The 20,032-nt window shown below is 41.7% G+C and overlaps 1 long non-coding RNA gene across 1 annotated transcript; it reads left to right on the forward strand.

The window, feature by feature from the left end:
• The first annotated feature begins 1,637 nt into the window (after positions 1-1,637).
• On the forward strand, positions 1,638-19,470 carry LOC140913894 (uncharacterized). Its single transcript, XR_012159689.1, has 3 exons — positions 1,638-1,722; positions 18,131-18,318; positions 19,348-19,470. It is a non-coding gene; the product is annotated as an uncharacterized lncRNA (long non-coding RNA).
• Positions 19,471-20,032: the final 562 nt, after the last annotated feature.

The raw sequence follows: 20,032 nt of genomic DNA on the forward strand, positions 1-20,032 counted from the left end.
ACAAAGAGAAGCTGGTCCCTGCCCCAAAGTATATGATGAGAAACAACTGGTAGACATAACAAACAGATGTGGAGGAATACAAGGAAACAGTGAGACAATTATGACTGGTGTAGTAAGCAGCGGTCACAGCACACGAGCTTCACTATCAACTCCCCATAAGGCCATTTTACCATATACACTTCAGAACTAAATCAGGCTGTGGTTGGAGAATAGTGTTAAGCATAGCCCTGTGAAATACTGATAGAGAAATGTGAAACCAGGCAAAATCACCAAGGTCTGGAGTTTTCCTGCAAACACAAAACTCATGCAAGTTTGCAAACAGCCTGCAAATTGAGTACACTTGGGTTGATTTTTTGTGCGTGGAAACTGTAAAACGACAAGGCGAGATGTGGCAGTTCAGCTTTGTGTTTTGGAGCTTTCAGTAGTAGATTGGCACCTTACCTCTGGGTTGCAGTGTGAGACGACGGATTCTGTCCTGCCAACTTGTGCATTGTTTTAATAGTAGAATCATAGAATATCAGGGTTGGAAGGGACCTCAGGAGGTCATCTAGTCCAAACCCCTGCTCAAAGCAGGACCAATCCCCCAATTTTTGCCCCAGATCCCTAAATGGCCCCCTCAAGGACTGAACTCACAACCCTGGATTTAGCAGGCCAATGCCAGTGAAAGCTCTTCTTCAGTCTCTGAATAAAAAAGTCACCGTTGTGCAATAAGGCACTGAGCCATCTGATTTGACTCTGCAAACCTTTTAAGTACGTGCTTAACTTTAAGTGTGTGATTAGTTGCAAAGAAGCCAATGGGGCTACTCATATGCTTAAAGTAATTTGCTAAACTGGAGCGGAGAGCTGACCCTCTTACGGGATGAAGTTGCCCGTTTTATGCTAGCAGTTCCTCACTTTCATGAGCAACAAATGCAAACCTATCCCATGCCCTTTTAGAATTTGAAGTAGTTTCCAAGAAAGAGCTACAAGTTAAACAGGTAATAAAACTGGGTAATAGAGCAATGAGAAATCAGTGGAACAGCAGAAGTACTGAGAAAGCTGATAAGCAGCTCAACTAAAATTACTTTACACAAAAAAAGTGTAAAAAAAAAATCCACAAATATTGGGCCTGATCCCACATTTCTTGTTGCACCCAAATCTCCTGTTGAACACTAAAGGAGAGTTTCAGCTATGCATGGAATGTGGAATCAGGCCCTTATTGTGCAAAGAACACAGAGTATTTTGCAAGTAGAATAAATGAAGGAAATTAAGAAGAAAGAAATATTATCGAAGTTAAACTTCTCCATAGGAATCTCTGTTCATTTGGCTTTTCTTCATGTCTTCTAAACTATCAGACTGTTTTGATCTGCATTATACAGTGCAAAGCACAGACAGTTAAGTTAATAAATGACCATCAGTTATATGGCCTAACTAAAAGTGTAACTTTTTCTTACTCATTTACAGGGGTGAAAGTAAAATGCAGTGGTCATAAAAATAAAAGAGAAGGGTAACCACCTTTCTGTATACAGTGCTATAAAATCCCTCCTGGCCAGAGGTAAAACCCTTTCACCTGTAAAGGGTTAAGAAGCTAAGATAACCTCGATGGCACCTGACCAAAATGACCAATGAGGAGATATGATACTTTCAAATCGGGGGAGGGGAGGAAACAAAGGTTTCGTCTATCTGTGTGATGCTTTTGCCGGGAACAGATCAGGAATGGAGTCTCAGAACTTCTGTTAGTTAGTAAGTAATTTAGCTAGAAATGCGTTAGATTTCTTTTGTTTAATGGCTGGTAAAATAAGCTGTGCTGGGTGAAATGTATATTCCTGTTTTTGTGTCTTTTTGTAACTTAAGGTTTTGCCTAGAGGGATTCTGTATGTTTTTAATCTGATTACCCTGTAAGTTATTTACCATCCTGATTTTACAGAGGTGATTCTTTTACCTTTTCTTTAATTAAAATTCTTCTTTTAAGAACCTGATTGATTTTTCATTGTTCTTAAGATCCAAGGGTTTGGGTCTGTGTTCACCTGTACAAATTGGTGAGGATTTTTATCAAGCCTTCCCCAGGAAAGGGGTGTAGGGCTTGGGGGGATATTTTGGGGGAAGATGTCTCTAAGTTGGCTCTTTCCCTGTTCTTTGTTTAACACACTTGGTGGTGGCGGCAGCATATGGTTTGAGGACAAGGCAAAGTTTGTACCTTGGGGAAATTTTTAAACCTAAGCTGGTAAGAATAAGCTTAGGGGGTCTTTCCTGCAGGTCCCCACATCTGTACCTTAGAGTTCAGAGTGGGGAAGGAACCTTGACAGCAGCTCTTACTGGTATGGGGCTGCTCTGGCCCCCCTAGAAGGGGTGGGGGGTCAGCGTCCCCCAGCCAGTCATCTGCGCTCCCTGGCCTGCGCTGCCAGGGGCTCCAGCAGCAATTTAAAGGGCCCAGGGCTACCGCAGCAGCAGTGGCCGGAGCCCCGGGCCCTTGTAAATCGCAGCCCCGGGGCAGCTACTTCGGCAGCTGAGGGGAGGGTGAGGCGCGGCAAAAGGGGCGGCGCTTTAACATCGCTGCCCCTTTTGCACCTCCCATCTAGGGTGACCAGACAGCAAATGTGAAAAATCAGGATAGGGGTTGGGGGGTAATATGAGCCTATATAAGAAAAAAGATCCCAAAATCAGGACTCTCCCTATAAAATCGGGACATCTGGTCACCCTACTCTCATTGGCTGCCTTACTGGGTCATCGCTGCCCCTTTTGCGCCCCCCCCCCCCATTGGCAGCCCTGCTGGTAGGGACCTGGCAGCACAGCCGCTCGGGGGTGCAAAAGGGGCAGCAATGTTAAAGCGTTGCTGCGGCAGCGCTTTAAAGTCAGTGGTATGGGCTGGTACTGGCAGCTACCTTTTACCTGTACGCCGTACCGGCCTGTACCCCCTTACTTCCACCCCTGCTCATTTATAATATTATACTCTATTCCACAATTTTGTGGCTGGAGAATTTGCAACAGCATCTATTCATTACTGCAGAATCACTTATTTAACAAAACAAATTTCTAGTCCTTAAGGCTCTGAAGAAAAATGACTTGCCCCATAAAGTCTGACTCTGAAAATGAAAGATGATAATATTAAATGTCATCTTGTAGCCTCAAGATGAGCAGTGCAAATTTATTAATTGGTACACCAGCCTTTGTAAACCTGAGCAAACACCCTTAGCAAACACTTCATGCAAACTCACTGGTAAAGTTAAACAGTTAAACAGATTTATTGACTACAAAAAGATAGATTTTAAGTGATTATATGTGATAGGCAAAAAGTTAGAGTTAGTTACCAAAAGAAAATAAAACATAAGTACAGTCTAAACTCTCAACCCTATTAGACTGGGCAACATCTAGATTAAGCAGTTTTTTTTTTCTCACCCCACGGGATATTGCAGTTCATAGTATCCAGGTTTCACTCCTGAAACCTGGGCCGGTTCCCTCTGTTGGAGTCTTCAGTCTTTGAGTGTCCTTGTTGTTTGCAGCATAGGTGGGGGGAAGGAGAAAGGCCAAGCATGTGCCCACTGTGTTCTGTTTTATACCCTTAGTCCAGGGGTGGGCAAACTTTTTGGCCCGAGGGCCACATCCGGGTATAGAAATTGTATGGCAGGCCATGAATGCTCATGAAATTGGGGGGTTGGGTACGGGAGGGGGTGAGGGCTCTGTGGTGGGTCCAGTGTGCAGGAAGGGGCTCTGGGCTGGGGCAGGGGGTTGGGATGTGTGTGGGGGGGGTGAGGGCTCCGGCTGGGGGTACAGGCTCTGCGGTGGGGCTGGGGATGAGGGTTTGGGGTGCAGGAGGATGCTCCAAGCTGGGACCAAGGGGTTCAGCGCATGGAGGGGGCCAGGGGTGCAGACTCCAGGTGGCGCTTACCTCAAGCAGCTCCCAGAAGCAGCGGCATGTCCCCCCTCTGGCTCCTATGTGGAGGCATAGCCAGGCAGCTCTGCACACTGCCCCATCCACAGGCACCGCCCCTGCAAGTCCCATTGGCTGTGGTTCCTGGCCAATGGGAGCAGCAGGAGTGGCACTTGGGGTAGGGGCAGCATGCGGAGCCCACTGCCCCTACATGTAGGAGCTAGAGGGGGACATGCTGCTGCTTCCAGGAGCCACGCAGAGCGGGAGAAACCCCCAACTCTGCTCCCTGACTGGAGTGCCAGAGTGGGGCAAGCCCCAGACCCTACTCCCTGGCAGGAGCTTGAGGGCCAGATTAAAATGTCTGAAGGGCCGAATGCAGCCCCCAGGCCATAGTTTGCCCATCCCTGCCTTAGTCCATGTGCTTGGAGAACACAAGTCCAGACATGTCTGGTGGGTATTGCGGAGTCACAAGGTGAAGCAATATCCTGGTGACTCTCCTGTGAGTGAGAGTCACTGAATTGTAACTCCTCTGCTGGACAATTGCTGGAGATGTCTGTTCAGCACCCACCTGGGTGTTGGTTACCTCCCTTGATATTGTCTCTGGAGAGCTAGTATCTGGGTGCCTCCCAAACCCACAGCATATTTTAGTGACAACCATACAACACATTCTCATAACTTCATATGCATTAACGATAGAAATATTTAGACAGAAAAATTACTTTCAGCAGATCATAACCTTTCCCCTGATACCTCACACTGCCTGCTATATATGCAATATCACAATTGTATATAAATGAGGAATATGCGGGTTACAGGATGCTCCCCCAAGGTATAGAATATTACACACTCTGAAGCACCTAGCATTGAAGAATAAATGGACACAAATCTGACATCAGGAATCATAACATTCAAAAACCAGTAGGAGAACACTTCAATCTCTCTGGTCACTCAACAACAGACCTAAAAGTGGCAATTCTTCAACAAAAAATCTTCAAAGAGAGACTTCAACGTGAAGCTGCAGAACTGGAATTAATTTGCAAACTGGATACCATCAGATTAGGCCTGAATAGAGACTGGGAGTGGTCGGGTCATTACAAAACCTAAACTTAATTTCCCCAATACTAATTTCTCCCTACTGTTACTCACACCTTCTTGTCAACTGTCTGTAACGGGCCACTCTCTTACCACTTCAAAAAAGTTATTTCTCCTCCCTTGGTATCCTGCTGTTAATTGATTTATCTCGTTAGACTGACCTCACACTTGGTAAAGCAACCCCCATCCTTTCATGTATTTATACCTGCTCCTGTATTTTCACTCCATGCATCTGATGAAGTAGGTTCTAACCCACGAAAGCTTATGCCCAGATAAATTTCTTAGTCTCTAAGGTGCCACAAGGACTCGTTACTTTTGCTGATACAGACTAACACAGCTACCACTCAAACCTATCGGAAGACAGGATCATTGGTCTGACCCAGTACGGCCATCCTTATGTTTTTATTGCAAAATATAGATCCAAGTTGCCTCTGATACAGGGGACCTCGGTCACGGTTTCTTTGATATGTAATAAAAAGCTAGGATGTACTTGTGGGGGGAGGGGTAGAACAACGAAAAAACCAGAAAGCCTAATATTTTGGGGGAATTATGTCTGTGACATACTTAGAGAGATTAAACACCACCCAGTAAGAAATATATAAATAAAAGGTATATTAAGGCCCATTAAACATCCATCATCAAGCTTGGGGAGTCTTTCAGGCAGATGTTCTGTTATGAATTATTGTTTGTATCAAAATCAGGTGACTCTAGAGGTTACCGTAAGTCTGCTCTTTCCAGATGAAACCAGATGTTGAGTGTGAATTACTGGTAGATGAAGAGGATAGTGTAAAATGGGGGTAAGATTATTTGTTTACCAGTCATAAATGGATATTCTGAGGATTAGATCATGTTTGTACATTGCTTAAAATTTAAGTAGCACTTTATGTCTTCAAAAGTATCATTATAAGACAAACAGACCCTGAACTAGTGGGTTTTTAAAGTATGAAAATTAGTTGTCAATTGGAGGAACTGTTAGCTGAAAATATTGGCACCAATCCTGAAAGATGCCAAGTCCTCTCAATTCTAACACTTTAGAAGGGATGTCCCTTCAATGGAAACCTTAAAATGTACACGAGGGCCACTTACAACCTCAGAGAAGGCAATATCTAAAGAAAGAGTAAGGATGATGGGACTGGAGAGCGGGAGGGAGGTGATGCTCATTATTTCCACTGTGATTTGTAAGGCTGGCTGGAAATCCTGCCCACTGATGGAAAAATTTGACTTTTTATAAAAATAAAAATCAAGATGTGACAATTTTCAGCCACAACCCCAAAAAAACAACCTTTCATCCAAAATCCCAAAATTTAAATTCAGACATATCATGGTGCCTCATAGGAGGTCTAGTTCAGATACCTCATGTCCCCATTCTCCTCTATGACCTGGGCTCCCTGGCCGGGCTACAACAACTAAGACACATCACAGTCTCCCATCTTCATTATCTGCTGAAGTGTATCATGGGAGATGTAGTCTGTCTGAGGAACCCTGCCAATTGAGGAGAGTGATAAACCCAAATTACAACTCCCATAACGCATCACAGTGGCAATTCCAAAACAGAAAATGTTCAGGTTTTGGCCCAAAATCAAACATGTTATAGTTTTTGGGTATTTGGTTATTCAATTAAAAGTTGAAATTTTCCACAGAAAAGCAACTTTCACAAAACAAATTTGCATTTAGTCAAAACCCCAACATTTTCATCAGACAACTTTCCACCAACCCAAGCAATTATATTCCCAGACAAAAACTATGTTAAAGATACAGGTAGGTTGAGCATATAGATCAATAATTTAGGGTAAAATGTATTACAGGAATGATGTAATAATCACAAAACCAAGCATCATCAATCCAGAGTTAAGGTTAAAATTTAAAAGAAATCCACACATGTTAAAGAGATAGTGATTTGGGGTGCCCATTTGAGATGATCTGACACTTTAAAGGGGTCTGTGATTCAGAAAGAGCTGAATCACCATGTTCTAAAAAATCAGGCCGTTTGTAGTGTCTTAAGTTAGGACGCCAAATCACTAATAGCTTTTGAAATTATTGATCCGATATATATATATGTTACACAGACACCCCCCCCCCCATATATTCATATAATACACAAAACACTGTAAAAACATTAAAGGTTGAAAAGTCAAGTCCTCAAAAGCTAGGAAATGTCAGTATTAAAGTTACCTGGGCAACCTTAATTTGTGCCCTTGTGCATATGCATATGATACAGTCTTCAGTTACATGATCACATTCTAGTGTTTCTACAGAACTGCCTTATTCAGTGCATAGGATGGACAGTGCTCATTTAATAGGCAACTACTCAATGTTTTGTTTTATCCTCATTTTTCCATGTGTGGCCTCATGCCTTATTTCTTGCACACTATTCACCCCTTCCTTATGGGATTTTCTCTGGCATTCATCAGTATAGTATCTGAATGCTTCAGAAACAATTTATCTTCATAAAACCCCTTTGAGGTGACAGAACATTATTATCCACCTTTTACAGATGAGTGGAGGAACGGAAATTAGAGTCAAAAGCATCACAAATTTTGGGTGCCTGATGTGAGATACCTAGGACCTGATTTTTTTGGAGTACTTAGTATTACGTTCAGCATACAGCTCCCATTGACATCAGATGGAGTTGTGTAAGTGCGCAGAGCTTCTGCAAATCAGACCCTCATGGTCTGACGTCAAACACACACAAAATGAGAAACTTACAATTAATGACCACCTCTGAAAAGTCTGGTTTAAGTGACTTGACACACAGGAACAGCGTGGCAGAGACAAGGTTAGAATCCAATTTCTCAGAGCAGCATTCAACTGCCTTAACCATGAGACCAACTTTTCTTCTTTCTGTAGTTCCCTGCCTCATTCACTACACAGCTTCCATCTTATGCAATAAATAAAGCAAGGGTTCAGTCAGACAACAGTCTCCTTCACTACACAACCTTGATCCATCCTGAAAGCCTGAAAGAAAATGTTCTTCTAACATTTTTCCTGTGAAGTGTCCTAGATTTTCATAAAAGCAAACTGAAAAAAAACAAACAAACAAAAAAACCACCACAGGAATTCCATCATGTGGCATCTTATTGACACTTACATGGATCATCAGCAGGGTTCGAACCTTTAGATCCAAGGCACAGACCTCCACTTGAGATTTTGAGCTAATGGAGACTTGAGCTAAAGGAGAAAATGATAGGAATAGTAGGTTATCATTCTCCATGTGGACTGGCACTAGCGTGGGATGGGGCACACACGTTGCCACTGGGTTTCACAGATATTTGCTCCCAGCAGAGCAATGGAGAGACTCAGGCATCTTGGGGTCCGCTCCAGGGGGGAGTGTGCTCTAGTTAACACAGACCTTTTGCTCATTTTTCCAAAATTCTGTCCCTTTTTATTCCATCCCCTCCAATTTGTCCCTGTCCTAGGCTTGTCTCTTCCCCACACCAGCTTCCTGTCCCAGTCTACCCAGTCCTATTCACCTCCTTCAGTCTCTTGTCCTCCCTTTTCCAATACCGGCCTTTTTGCCCAGCCAGTTCCATTTCTCCCCTGCTGCTACTCAGACCTCTCTCTTCTCCTCCCCCTCTGCTCGTTCTTGATCACAGTCTCCCTGACCAGCCAGGCCCAGTTTCCTCCCTCCAACTGTCAGTCATAGTTTCTCTCCCTAGGGTTGCCAACCCTTCCGGATTGTTCTGGAGTCTCCAGGAATTAATGATTGTCATATGATGAAACCTCCAGGAATAGATCCAACCAAAATTGGCAACACTATTTCTTCCTCTCTTTCCACCCTAATCTCATTAGAACCCTTTTCCAAATCTACTTCTTTCCCTCTCTTACATGGCTTCCTGCTCCATACTGCCTGGGTGCTAGCAGGGATAGCAGATCATTGAGAACACAGGGTCGACAGGCTCCTTATTCTCTGTGCCTGGCCGTTACCAGGAGCAGCTGGTAGCAGCAATTACAGGACAAGTCCTGCTTCATCTCTGTAGCCATGGTCTGGAGCATATTCAGTTGCTCATGTGCAGTCTGGTCAGCTGAGAGGATGGACTTTGCAGATTTTAAGCTGTTAAAACTAAGAAATGTCTAGGCATGTGCAAATTGTGATTTTTCAAAAGCTTATAACTTGTCAAAATTGGGACAGATCTTTGTGGGGATGGCAAAAGGCACATCCATGATACAAAGGTCACCCCACCCTACCGATTTTCCAGTCCTTACTCTAAAACAGAGGACCCTTCAGTATTTCAAGTAAAAGGTCATTTTTAAAAAAAAAACATGTATTTTTCCCTGGCCTTATTCTTGGAACCAGCTGAAGTCTTCTAAAACAAATTCAGCCTGAGGCAGGCATCCAGCAAGGAAAATTTTAGCCCAGCCCATAAAAATTTAGCAAAGTTATGAGCAACTGAGAACAGGGTCTTATAATGGGAAGTGTCAGGCAACCTTAACAGGAAATGCTACCAGCCCCGCCTATAACTTCATTTTATAAATACACACAGAGCTTCTTAACAGAGAATCCTAGTGTCTCTTACACATTCAGAATACCAGAGATGTGCGTGTGTGTGTAAACACAAGTTATGACAGACCTTGGTCTCCTTTGAAGCATGTTTAACTGTTGTATCAGGGGATAATGGTTTCACTAATTCACACCTATATTATATTTTCCCATCTTAAAAATTTCGGTATTTTATAAATCTGGAGTTTTTTAAAAACAATTGTAATACAAAATTGCACCTTTCAACAACAAATTTGCACCTCTTCCTCTGAATTCTACATTGCTGAGCATACTGACATCTGATGAAGTGAGCTGTAGCTCACGAAAGCTTATGCTCAAATAAATTTGTTAGTCTAAGGTGCCACAAGTTCTCCTTTTCTTTTTGCGAATACAGACTAACACGGCTGCTACTCTGAAACCTGACCATTCTAAATGATTCATAATCACTGACTGAATAGCGAAGGCAGTACTTGTTTACTGAAGGACCCTACCCTGAGTCCTAACACTAGCCTGAGCTCTAAGCCAACTATTTCAAAAAGCAGCTTTACTTACAATCAATGTTTTGTTAAATCCCTTTCTTTGTTCATATCTAAACTTTATTTACATAAAAAATCCCAGCCCTTGACAAGATGGACAGTAAATAAAGAAGTAAATCTTTTAAAATCTGTACTATTTTCTTAGCTTCACATAGTGCTTTTCATCTTAAAGATTGCTAAAAGTACTCACTACATATTTGCCCAAACACATACAAAACCTGAAGTTTGCTTATTGTGCCAAATTCACTCACTCAGTTATATGTCAATGAAGTTACTAAAGAGACACCAATGTAACTAAGAGCAGATTTGACCCATTGACATTTTTAACCTAGATAAATATAAACATGCAAAGGCAGAGGACCCAAAACTGTTAGAAAATGAAATTTTAAATCAAAATCTCTTGTGACTACTTAGTATCCATTTTCATCAGGTCCTTCAAAAAGGACTCTCAGCTGTTGCCTTGCTCAATAATTTTGCATTGGTAAAGCACAACCAAAGCGCTTTACAGCTTTTTACTTCAAGAAAGGAAGAGATAGGAATAACTTTGACAACTACTGAAGAACAGCTACCCCGATGTGAACCACATTTGTTTAGCAGTACCCTGCAACACTACACAATAGCTTAAGATGGGAAGTGAAGATTGCAGTACCAAAATAAAACAGCAGGAGAAATTTACAATGGCAAAATGTAATTATTACAGTTGGAATTTGTCGAGAACATACAGTTTAAAGCAGTTTGATAAGTACTAAATGTTGAAGTCCTTTTCATTCAAGGTTCATATAAAACAAAAGAAGTTCTTATTTAGTGTAGTAACTAAAGATAAAAAGGAGTCATGTGATTTTTATGGCTGGTTTCATGTTTAAGTTGATAAGAGTTCCAAGTGTACTTACATCTGTGAGAGGATCTGGGATTATGCACGAGGCAGGTGCTTGAATGACGTTGCAGTTAACATTTGGCATCACCTTCTCGTTGGTCAAATCCTTTCACACCCTTCTTAAACAAAGAGCTGGCACTAGACTGCACTATATTGCATAACTAGCTGAGATTATATATTTTTCAGAAAACCCCATGTGCTAGCAGGAAGCTCTGTAAAGGAAAAAGGTTTCCGTCTGTCAGTAAGGTGCAATAAAGGATCATCACTGAGTCAACTCACGGACACTCTAGGCCTAGCCCTGCAGCCCTTGGAGTTGGGGCAGTGAGGGATGGCTCCCAGATGAGTCAATGGAAATTTTGCCTAAATGAATACCACAGTATCAGGCCCTAAAAGTTATGTCTAGGTCAACAAGGGTTTTAAAATTCAAGAACACATTTAACCAAGATTGAAAAGGAAATAATAAATGCATAATAAATATTAGGCATTAAAATCTAAACTGTCTCAATTCCACTGTGCCATGGGGCTGGCAGAGATAGCTCCATGTTACCATAAGTACAATAAAAACACCACGTTTCAACACAAGCTATTTTTTGAAATTCACTTTACGAAAATGTTCCTGTTGATATTAGGACTTGCACTTAAAAAAAAAAACAATCTTAAATTTCAAGGCATAAATTACCAGAGAATGACACTTTGAACTTTAATAAGCCAGTGCAGATAAAGGTTTAAGTTTACCACCAATTCAACATACTAAAACAACCTGCATTTTGCTCACTCCTGCTTTGAATTCAGAACAATTGTTTTTATTATTGTCGGTGTTGTGTTCCACATTATTAACTTAGTCAGTCTCCATGGAGTAAATAGTTGCAATCCCCACAGAGACGCATAATACGAGAGAGTTCAGATTCCTGCTGTTAAGTAAAAGAAGAAAATGATAGTGGTGTGGGTGGAGACACCCTCTCAAAGGAAAAAAAAGAAAGCATTTTCACCGATTTCTATGCAGTCCTGGATGTGTCCAGGAGGCAGCCAGAACTTGCGCTGCTGGAACAAATCCCCCTTCAATTGCATACCACGGCAGCTTTCCTGTGGACACAGTTATCCTCTTTTATTAAACAGCTTTGTCATCAGCTAAGCAGATGAGGATGGAGAGAGTCAATGGAAATCAATACAAAAGCCTCCAAAGCAAGTTCAAAGTGACATTGAATAAATGCTTTAAAAAGCTTTCACTAGCTCTTTGGAGATACATATTAATGCAGGAGTGGCTTGAAAATACATTCCTTGCACACTCCAAACTCCCTCTGAAATGGAGGGGGGAGGGACAAAGAAGACAGGATAGGGCCCAAGAATAAGAAAGTCAGTAGAGCTCAATTTTAAACTTTCATCCATTTCTTTTATGATGCAAAGCTAAACATCTTATGTGGGCCAGACCCAGACCATGAGGAATTAGCGAATGAGGCACAGTATGCAGAGCCTGGGTCTTGCATGCTCTACACCTATGTGCTATGGTAATAGTAGTGTTAAAGTTACTTAACAGACTGATAATTACTTGTGTTGAGCAGAATGTACATTCCCAAAGGAAGGATTTCAGAGTTTTATTCCTTATAAGTGAGTTTTTGTGGCATTCAGGTTACACCAACATTTTTGCATTGCTTAGCTGTTTTAACACTATAACAAGATAGAGGGGTGAAGGCAGTTTAAAGATAGAATCAGAGACTCTCTAGTATAAGTCCATCTGTGACTGCTGTTCACAAATAAACATCACCTACACAAAGATCTCAGGCTTCTAGATTTTCTGGTTTAAATTCTTCCCAAAAGGATTTACAATCTTTACATATGTATTTAAAGAGCTGATGTATTTCTAAATTACTTTCCTGTTTTCTGTAGATTTTTTCAGTTTCAAAGTAATGTATGAGATGAACATGAAGGCAGGAATAATCTATTGAAAACAGCATTTGATGAAATTGTAAATTTTACAGAAAAGTAGTAAAGAATTTCCCTGCTAATTAGAGCCTAGGGAATCCAACATGGGAGAGAGAGTCAGAAACTCCTGCGTTCTACTTCAACTTCTGATACTGACCTAGTATATGGCCTTAGACTGTCCTAAACAGTTTAAAATTAGGTACCTAAACCCATATAGACACCTCAGTGAATGGACTTATTTGCAGATCTGAAGATCCCATAACATTTTACCTCATTAACACAACTTTAAGGGTTGTATTTTGCTTTACTTGTCCTGTTGAAAGTGCTTTTTGTCATCTGGATGGTCTTTTAAACATTGGATCGGTTCCCTTTAAATATTTATAGTGACCCATATAGAGCCCCCAGGGTAGTACGCAGTACCAATATCTGGAAAGGGGCAAGGGAGAAGTGGTAGAGTAAAGAAAATTTGCAATAGTGGATTCTCCTGTTGGCATAGGTAATCCACCTCCCTGAGAGGCAGTAGGTAGGTTGACAGAAGAATTCTTCTGTCAATCTAGCACGGTCTACACTGTGATTAAAATTGACTTAACTTTGCCATTCAGACATGTGGATTTTTCACACCCCTGAGCAATGTAGTTATGCCAACCTACTATTCTAGTGTGGACCAGGCCTAAAGGGGACTGGGAAAATTGCTGCAAACAGAACATTTTGAGTTGAGCTACTGAAAGCAATGGTTTTGTAGAATCTGTGACAAAAAGTGAAGTCCTCCTTTATTAGATCAAGCTGTAATGCTTTATACATGTTAAAGTAATTTAGGTTCTGACTAAGTGCTGAGAGACACTCTTGCTTTGAGCTTGTAATGCATGAATATTGATTTTTCCCCCCTCATGTTGTGAAGTACTGTTTTGTTAACTACATAAAAGAATGTAAACCATTCCATGCTGAGTGGGAGTGTGATGTGCAACACAGAATTAGGTAGGGCAAAGGCAGATGGGAAAAAATGAAGATAATTTCTTTGCTCTGAAGTATGTTTATTTCCTCCACTGAAAATTAGAGTTTTGAACACGGTGCTCCATAGATTTAGTGTTTTACTGTTTTTCCTTTGCTTTCCTACATCCTTACTGTAGATTGCAGCAATACGATTACTTTATTAATAGATAAATGTGGAAATATTGCTGAATTTTTAAACTAATATGGTTTAAAATAGGCCTACAATCTAGTTACTCAACCTGGATATTCTTCCATCTTTCTAGCTGCATCTACACCAGAAATTAGATTGGCTAAACTCCAGGGCTTGATACCACTGAGTGACATAACTAGCTTGAGCTAAAATTTTAAGTGTACACTAGGACTTAGAGACAGCAAAGGACCACATTGCTTTGCTTCTAGGCTGTCTGCTTGGTTTTATCTCTGTGCGCTCTCTTTGTCCCTGCATGTCACTCCTTGTGCTGTCTGTTCCATATACCTATCCAAACAATACCCAGCTAAGCCCCACTGCTCAGCAGTGCAAATGCCTGGGCAGACTTCATTATGCTTTGTTTTAGGTGGGGCTTCTTAACAGTCTCTTACAGCGGTCTTAAATGAAGCACACATTCACACCCATCAGTTTCAATGCGGTTTAACAGAACCCATGACAAGATTTAACCAACTCACAATAATATTTTACAACATTGGAGTAGACCGATAGCAAACTTCACATCTGACCAATCTTACATCCACGGGCAGCGGGTGACCCGCCGGCTTGGGGAAGCTAGCCCCTGGCCGGCCCCAACCCACCCTCTACCCCCGCCAGAGCCCAGAGTTTCCCCCGGCCCCTGAGTGCCAGCGGGCAGCCCCAGCAGTCTTCCTCCTTCCCCCCCCCCAAGCATCAGGTGGCACAGCCCCAGAACCCAGGGGGGCCCCCAGCGCTAGGTGACCCCAGTCACCCCAAGTTCCGTCCTGGCTGGCTCCGGCCACTCTAGCCCTATGCTTAGGCCCAACCAGCATACTCCCCTTAAGAGGAGCAGCCATCCTGCGTGGGCTGGGACCAAGGGGGAAGAGCAAGCAGGACAGGAGGGGGCCTTCCGGACAGAGTGTAGGCAGGGCCATGCTGGGCTGTTTGTGGGAGGCATAGCTTCCTGCAGTCTACGATACATGCTGCCCGTGCTTACATCACACCTTATTTGGCTTATTGCACTGTCCATTTAACTGCAATGTCAAATTGAACCACGCACACAGGTTTTGGAACAAACTTCCACAAAACCTACCTGCTATAGAGAGGTTTCATTTAAAAAGAAAAACAATTCCAATTAAACAATTATTGAACAAATAAACATGCTCCTGTGTCACAGACTGTACCCTTACATTCACCACTTCTACAAGACTCTGATACATTTTGTACAAAGAATGCCTTGTGAGGTATCCTTTGAAAACTCAATCTACCGGACACTACTATCCTGGTAAAATGTGAGTAGCAACACTGCAAGTAAAGTTATAAGATTTTACTGTAGGACATTGCTGAGACATGTTCCAAGTTTAGAAAAGCAGGCACAGACCAGTTCCTCAAAGGCAAAAGGTTAGCCATCACCTCAGCGAGGTGTCAACATAATCAAATGGATTATTATTGGGTTGAGCAGGAAGAAGGGTGTGAGCGAGAAATTTACATCTGGGCAGCCAGACTTGCTATCGCCTGAACCTCAGTTGGAGAGGATTCTTAAAGAAGAGAAATGCTATAACAAGGGAGAACAGAGAACACAAGTCACCTCTGTCCCCTCATCTCTACTCACGGCATCCAAAATGTTTGAAAGACAAAAGAAGAATCACTGAACTGGGGGACTGTCCTGGCTGAAAGATCCAGCCAGACTGCTGTAAGCATATAGTGAGAGAAATATTAGCTTTGAGTTCACTTAGCTTGATAAATTAGGTATTAGTTTTACATTTTTTTTCTTTGTAACCAATTCTTTTATGCCTCATTACTTGTAATCACTTAAAATCTATCTGTAGTTACTAAACTTGTTTTATCGAAGCAAATCTGTTTGGATTGAAGGGCTTGGGAACCTCCATTTGAGAAACAAGGTTTGTGAATACCATTTTCTACTAATGAAATGACGGACTTGCTATGAGCTGGTAGTGCATAGAAGGAAAGAGCTGGGCAGTACAAGATGCACATTTCTGGGGACAAGTCTCGGACTGGGAATTTGCCGATGTCACTCTGTAATACGATTCAGGAATGGCTGGATAGAAGCACTCCTATTCAGCTGAGAGTGATTTTGCGTGCTAGAGGCTGTGTGAGAACAGAGCAGGAATGGTTGTTCTCACCGCCAACCAGTGTAAAAGGCACCTCAGATTGGAGAGTTGGAGGAGACACAGCTGTTCAACAACCCAGATTGTACCCTGGGGAATGTCACACCCAGTAGCCCAAATACTGCAACATTTTGTTCATGAAGAAAAATGTAATTCACTCAAAAAAAAAAAGTAAACTAGACTAGTCTATTTGCATTGATTGAGCTCAGAGAAATGCAAGAGTTTAACAAACATTTAAAAATGCTTGCAGTTTTAATGATCTGAACTGTTTAAATAACAGGTTAGGACTTTAAAAAAAACAGGTTTAAAATAGTACAAATGTCACAATACGTGTAGTATTTACTATAATTCCAAATGTATTTTATTGGTAGATTTTCCCATGGCATTTATCTGAGCACGTCTCAATGACTTTAGCCTCACAACATCCCTGTGAGCCCACAAAGATTCAGTGGTTTTCTCAAAGTCACAAAAAATAGAACGGAACCAAGAATAAAAGCCAGGTGTGTTCCAGTACCTTACCCACAAGTAGGGTGACCAGATATCCCGTTTTTATAGGGACAGTCCCGTTTTTTGGGACTTTTTCTTTTATAGGCACCTATTGCCCCACACCCCCGTCCCGTTTTTTCACAATTGCTATCTGGTCACCCTACCAAGGCCATCCTTCAAATAACAAAGAACAAAGGGATCAGCCTGCAGCTCATTGACACCAGAGTTCTGTCTGTCAGAAGAAATCAAAGTATCCCACTAAACGGTTGACAAAGGTTACAATACACTGTCGTCCTCCCCCCCCCCAACAAAAAAAAATCAAGAAATCTTGTTCAGCAAGTTAAAAAAAAGAATGAGGTTTATTAAGTGATCATAAAACCATATTTAAAATACTAGTGTTTTAAATATCCAGATCAGAAAGTTCATGGAGCTTCATGGGAAAGGGAAAAGAGAATAATAATCAGTGTCAATTTGAAACTTTTGCCATGCATCTCCTTCCTCATTTCTACTTATAGCTTTGAAGCTGAACTTTCATCCCACAATATCCATTTCTGAGCTTCAAATGCAGCCTTGCTGGGTAAGGAATGGTGACTCTTGCATCCATTGCTGTAACCATGGTTATCACTTTGTAACTGAAGACTGTTGTTTCTATGGATTTGAGAGCTCATTCATCTCTGTAGGTCCAGATTCTCAGCTAAATTGCCGTAGCCCCATTGAAGTGAAGTCCAGTTTATATCAACCGATGATCTAGCTCAGAGTCAAATTTCTGACGTACATGTTCTGCCAGAAGCTGGTGTGTTGATGAAGGTGGCAAGGTTGGTACTCTGGCTTTGGCTCCTTTTGTGGACCACTTTGATCTGGTCATACAGCTTGCCATTTGCAAACTGTTTTCAGACTCTTCCCAGAGGATAGAAGAAAGTTATCACCCCAGTGACTTACTATTTGACAGGTTAGAGGTAGTAGTAATAATAACTGGACATATTTAACTACCCCAGCCTGTCAGGTGACTAATGCAGAGGTGCAATCGTGGGGAGAAGAAAGGGGGTGCTGAGGAAAAAGTAGCTGAGAATCAGAAGGTGCCATGGGTACTGTTCAGGCTGTTTTGAGCTTGATGAGAATGTCAGCATCTGCTATATCTCAGAAAGGTGTTTGGAGGTTTACTATTCGTGAATCATAAGCAAAACTAGTACATGGACAATATAGAATCTGTTACATTTTCTCTGTTATGTGAGTTTTGGCTTTGAAAACTGGGTTAATACCATAAGTCCTTTAATTATAACCTGCTTTGAATCAATCATATAAAACAAGGATATAGTTTGCTCAAGAAGTCCCCCCCCCCCCCAGAGAGTAGATGCTGTAGGGCCAATAAATGCCTGGTGTGGATGGAGGCAGCAAAATCTAGTGGATTAGAACACAGGGCTGGGCCTCAGAAGACCCATGTTTTATTCCCAGCTGCAGCCCGACTTAATGTGAGAGCTTGGGTAAGTCATTTAATGTCTCCTAGATTCAGTTTCTTCATCTGTACATTAAGGAGGAGAATATACTTATCCTTAATTTTGCATTTCCTCTGTAACAGTGCAACTATCCCATTTCACATACCGTACTTTCCTTTGTAGGAGCTTTGAGGCATTCCTCTGTTTACAACGATGTATCAGCTTACTGTTGAAAACTGGCAGTATTTCATCATAATGTCAAGAACGTGTTGCACCGTCACCATCCATGATTCCCAGTATCTATATGTGCTGCACTTAAAAACTTGATTTTCAAGTAGTTCCAGTTTCTCACTTCATTCCATCATCATCAGGTACTTTGAGAAAGGTCTTGTAGTAAAAGACATGTCCCATGCCTGCGTTTCTTTTCTCTTTTTTTTTTTGCCAAATCCCAGTGAGATGTGGTCAATACGCTCTGAAAAACATCATTGCCTCAAGCTACACAGATTTGACAGGCAGAACTTCTGAGGTTCTGTCCTGATCCCAGGGCAAGTCTTGAAGCTGTGGTAAAAAGTTAACACTCCGGCTTGTATAACTTAGGTATAGTTCTGAATTTCCAAGTCAACTCATACTTGACTAGTCAAGGGATGGTTTCCACAGGCTAGGGAGGAAGGGAGCATAGCAGAAGATGGACTGTGAATTGGAGAGTGCCAAACAGACTATACTTCAGCAGAAGAGCTTGCACTTGAATTCTGTCTATGCAGCCATCTTTTAATATAGATACACACTAGACTGGAGAGGACTGGATTGCCCTGCACTTTTCGTCTTCAGTTCACTGGTTCACATGTGGCATAGGTTGGTAGCAAAGAAAAGTTGTTACCATTGGCAAGCTGTGGTCCTTAAAAGGATTCTCCGATCAGATAAGAGTGCATGTGGGCATTGTGATGGTGCCATTCTTGTGAATGCTGCCACTGGCCATTATATTACCTAACAAACTTATCAAGCATTTCTTACAAGACAACATAAATTAACTCTCCACATCTAATAAGATTTGAGATGATCACAGAGGGGTTATTTTTATGAGAAAAGTTCAAATCCACTGTGAAATGCTTTGAAGTTCACAAATGTTTTAGGCACCTCCTCATCCATAATATAAGACTAGATAATGACAGTTATCCTCCTTGGTAAAATGCTTTGAGATAGATGGGCAAGTGTAATAAGAGTTACAGTATTATTCAATATTTCTGCCCACTTGCCATTATAAAATAGGTGGGACAATCAGCAAGACCTCTGGAAGGATGTATCCTAGTTTCTAACCACCACTGAACATTCATTGGACTGCACTGAATTAACTGAATGTGAAGAGTAGAGAGTGATGTCATCTGCCATTTTTTGTTTTATAGATGCCAAGAAAAGCACCAAACTGAAGCATCAGGAAGTACATGGGATTTAACAAAGCTGAAAAATTATTGAAAGTTCCTAAATAAACAGCTAAAATCACCAACACTAAATCATTGCAATAAAAAACTTTGTCAGTAGTTACCAGTATGTTGCACTGTTTTCAGAAACAAATCCTTGTTTTTGTTCCTGCACTATTTTCCCTCCAATCTGCACCTCTTTTTTGCAAGACAAGCAAGGCAAGAAAGCAACTGGGTTTGCCTTGTTCCATGTCACTGATTCCACGTCTGATTTTGGAAATGTGAAGTATTCCTCTAGTGCTACAAACTAGCAGGACAAAGTCCATTCTTTTGCCATGGCTGGTGATAAACACTGGCTACAAATCAGGAAAAGTTGGATTCCTAGCATATTTATTTTAAAAGTAGTCCCCAAGTATTTCATGCTTTGAGTTCTCACTGCACAGAAATCTGTGAGCAATATGCTACTCCTAGGTGGACTTCCTTATGTAGATGCCAGGAACCACCATTAGAACTTCTCCCTGATTTTCCCTTCTGGGTACAATAAGTAGTGTGATTGTTCCTTCCTCAGCACACCTGGCAGAGGTTCTACCTTCTGAGTTAGTAACTAGCCCAAGGAGCATGTGGATTTGGGGACATTGATGTACATGGAACACAAAGAACGCCTGGAGGC

Source organism: Lepidochelys kempii, chromosome 6 (genome assembly GCF_965140265.1).
Source record: "Lepidochelys kempii isolate rLepKem1 chromosome 6, rLepKem1.hap2, whole genome shotgun sequence".
NCBI classification, from domain to species: domain Eukaryota; kingdom Metazoa; phylum Chordata; order Testudines; family Cheloniidae; genus Lepidochelys; species Lepidochelys kempii.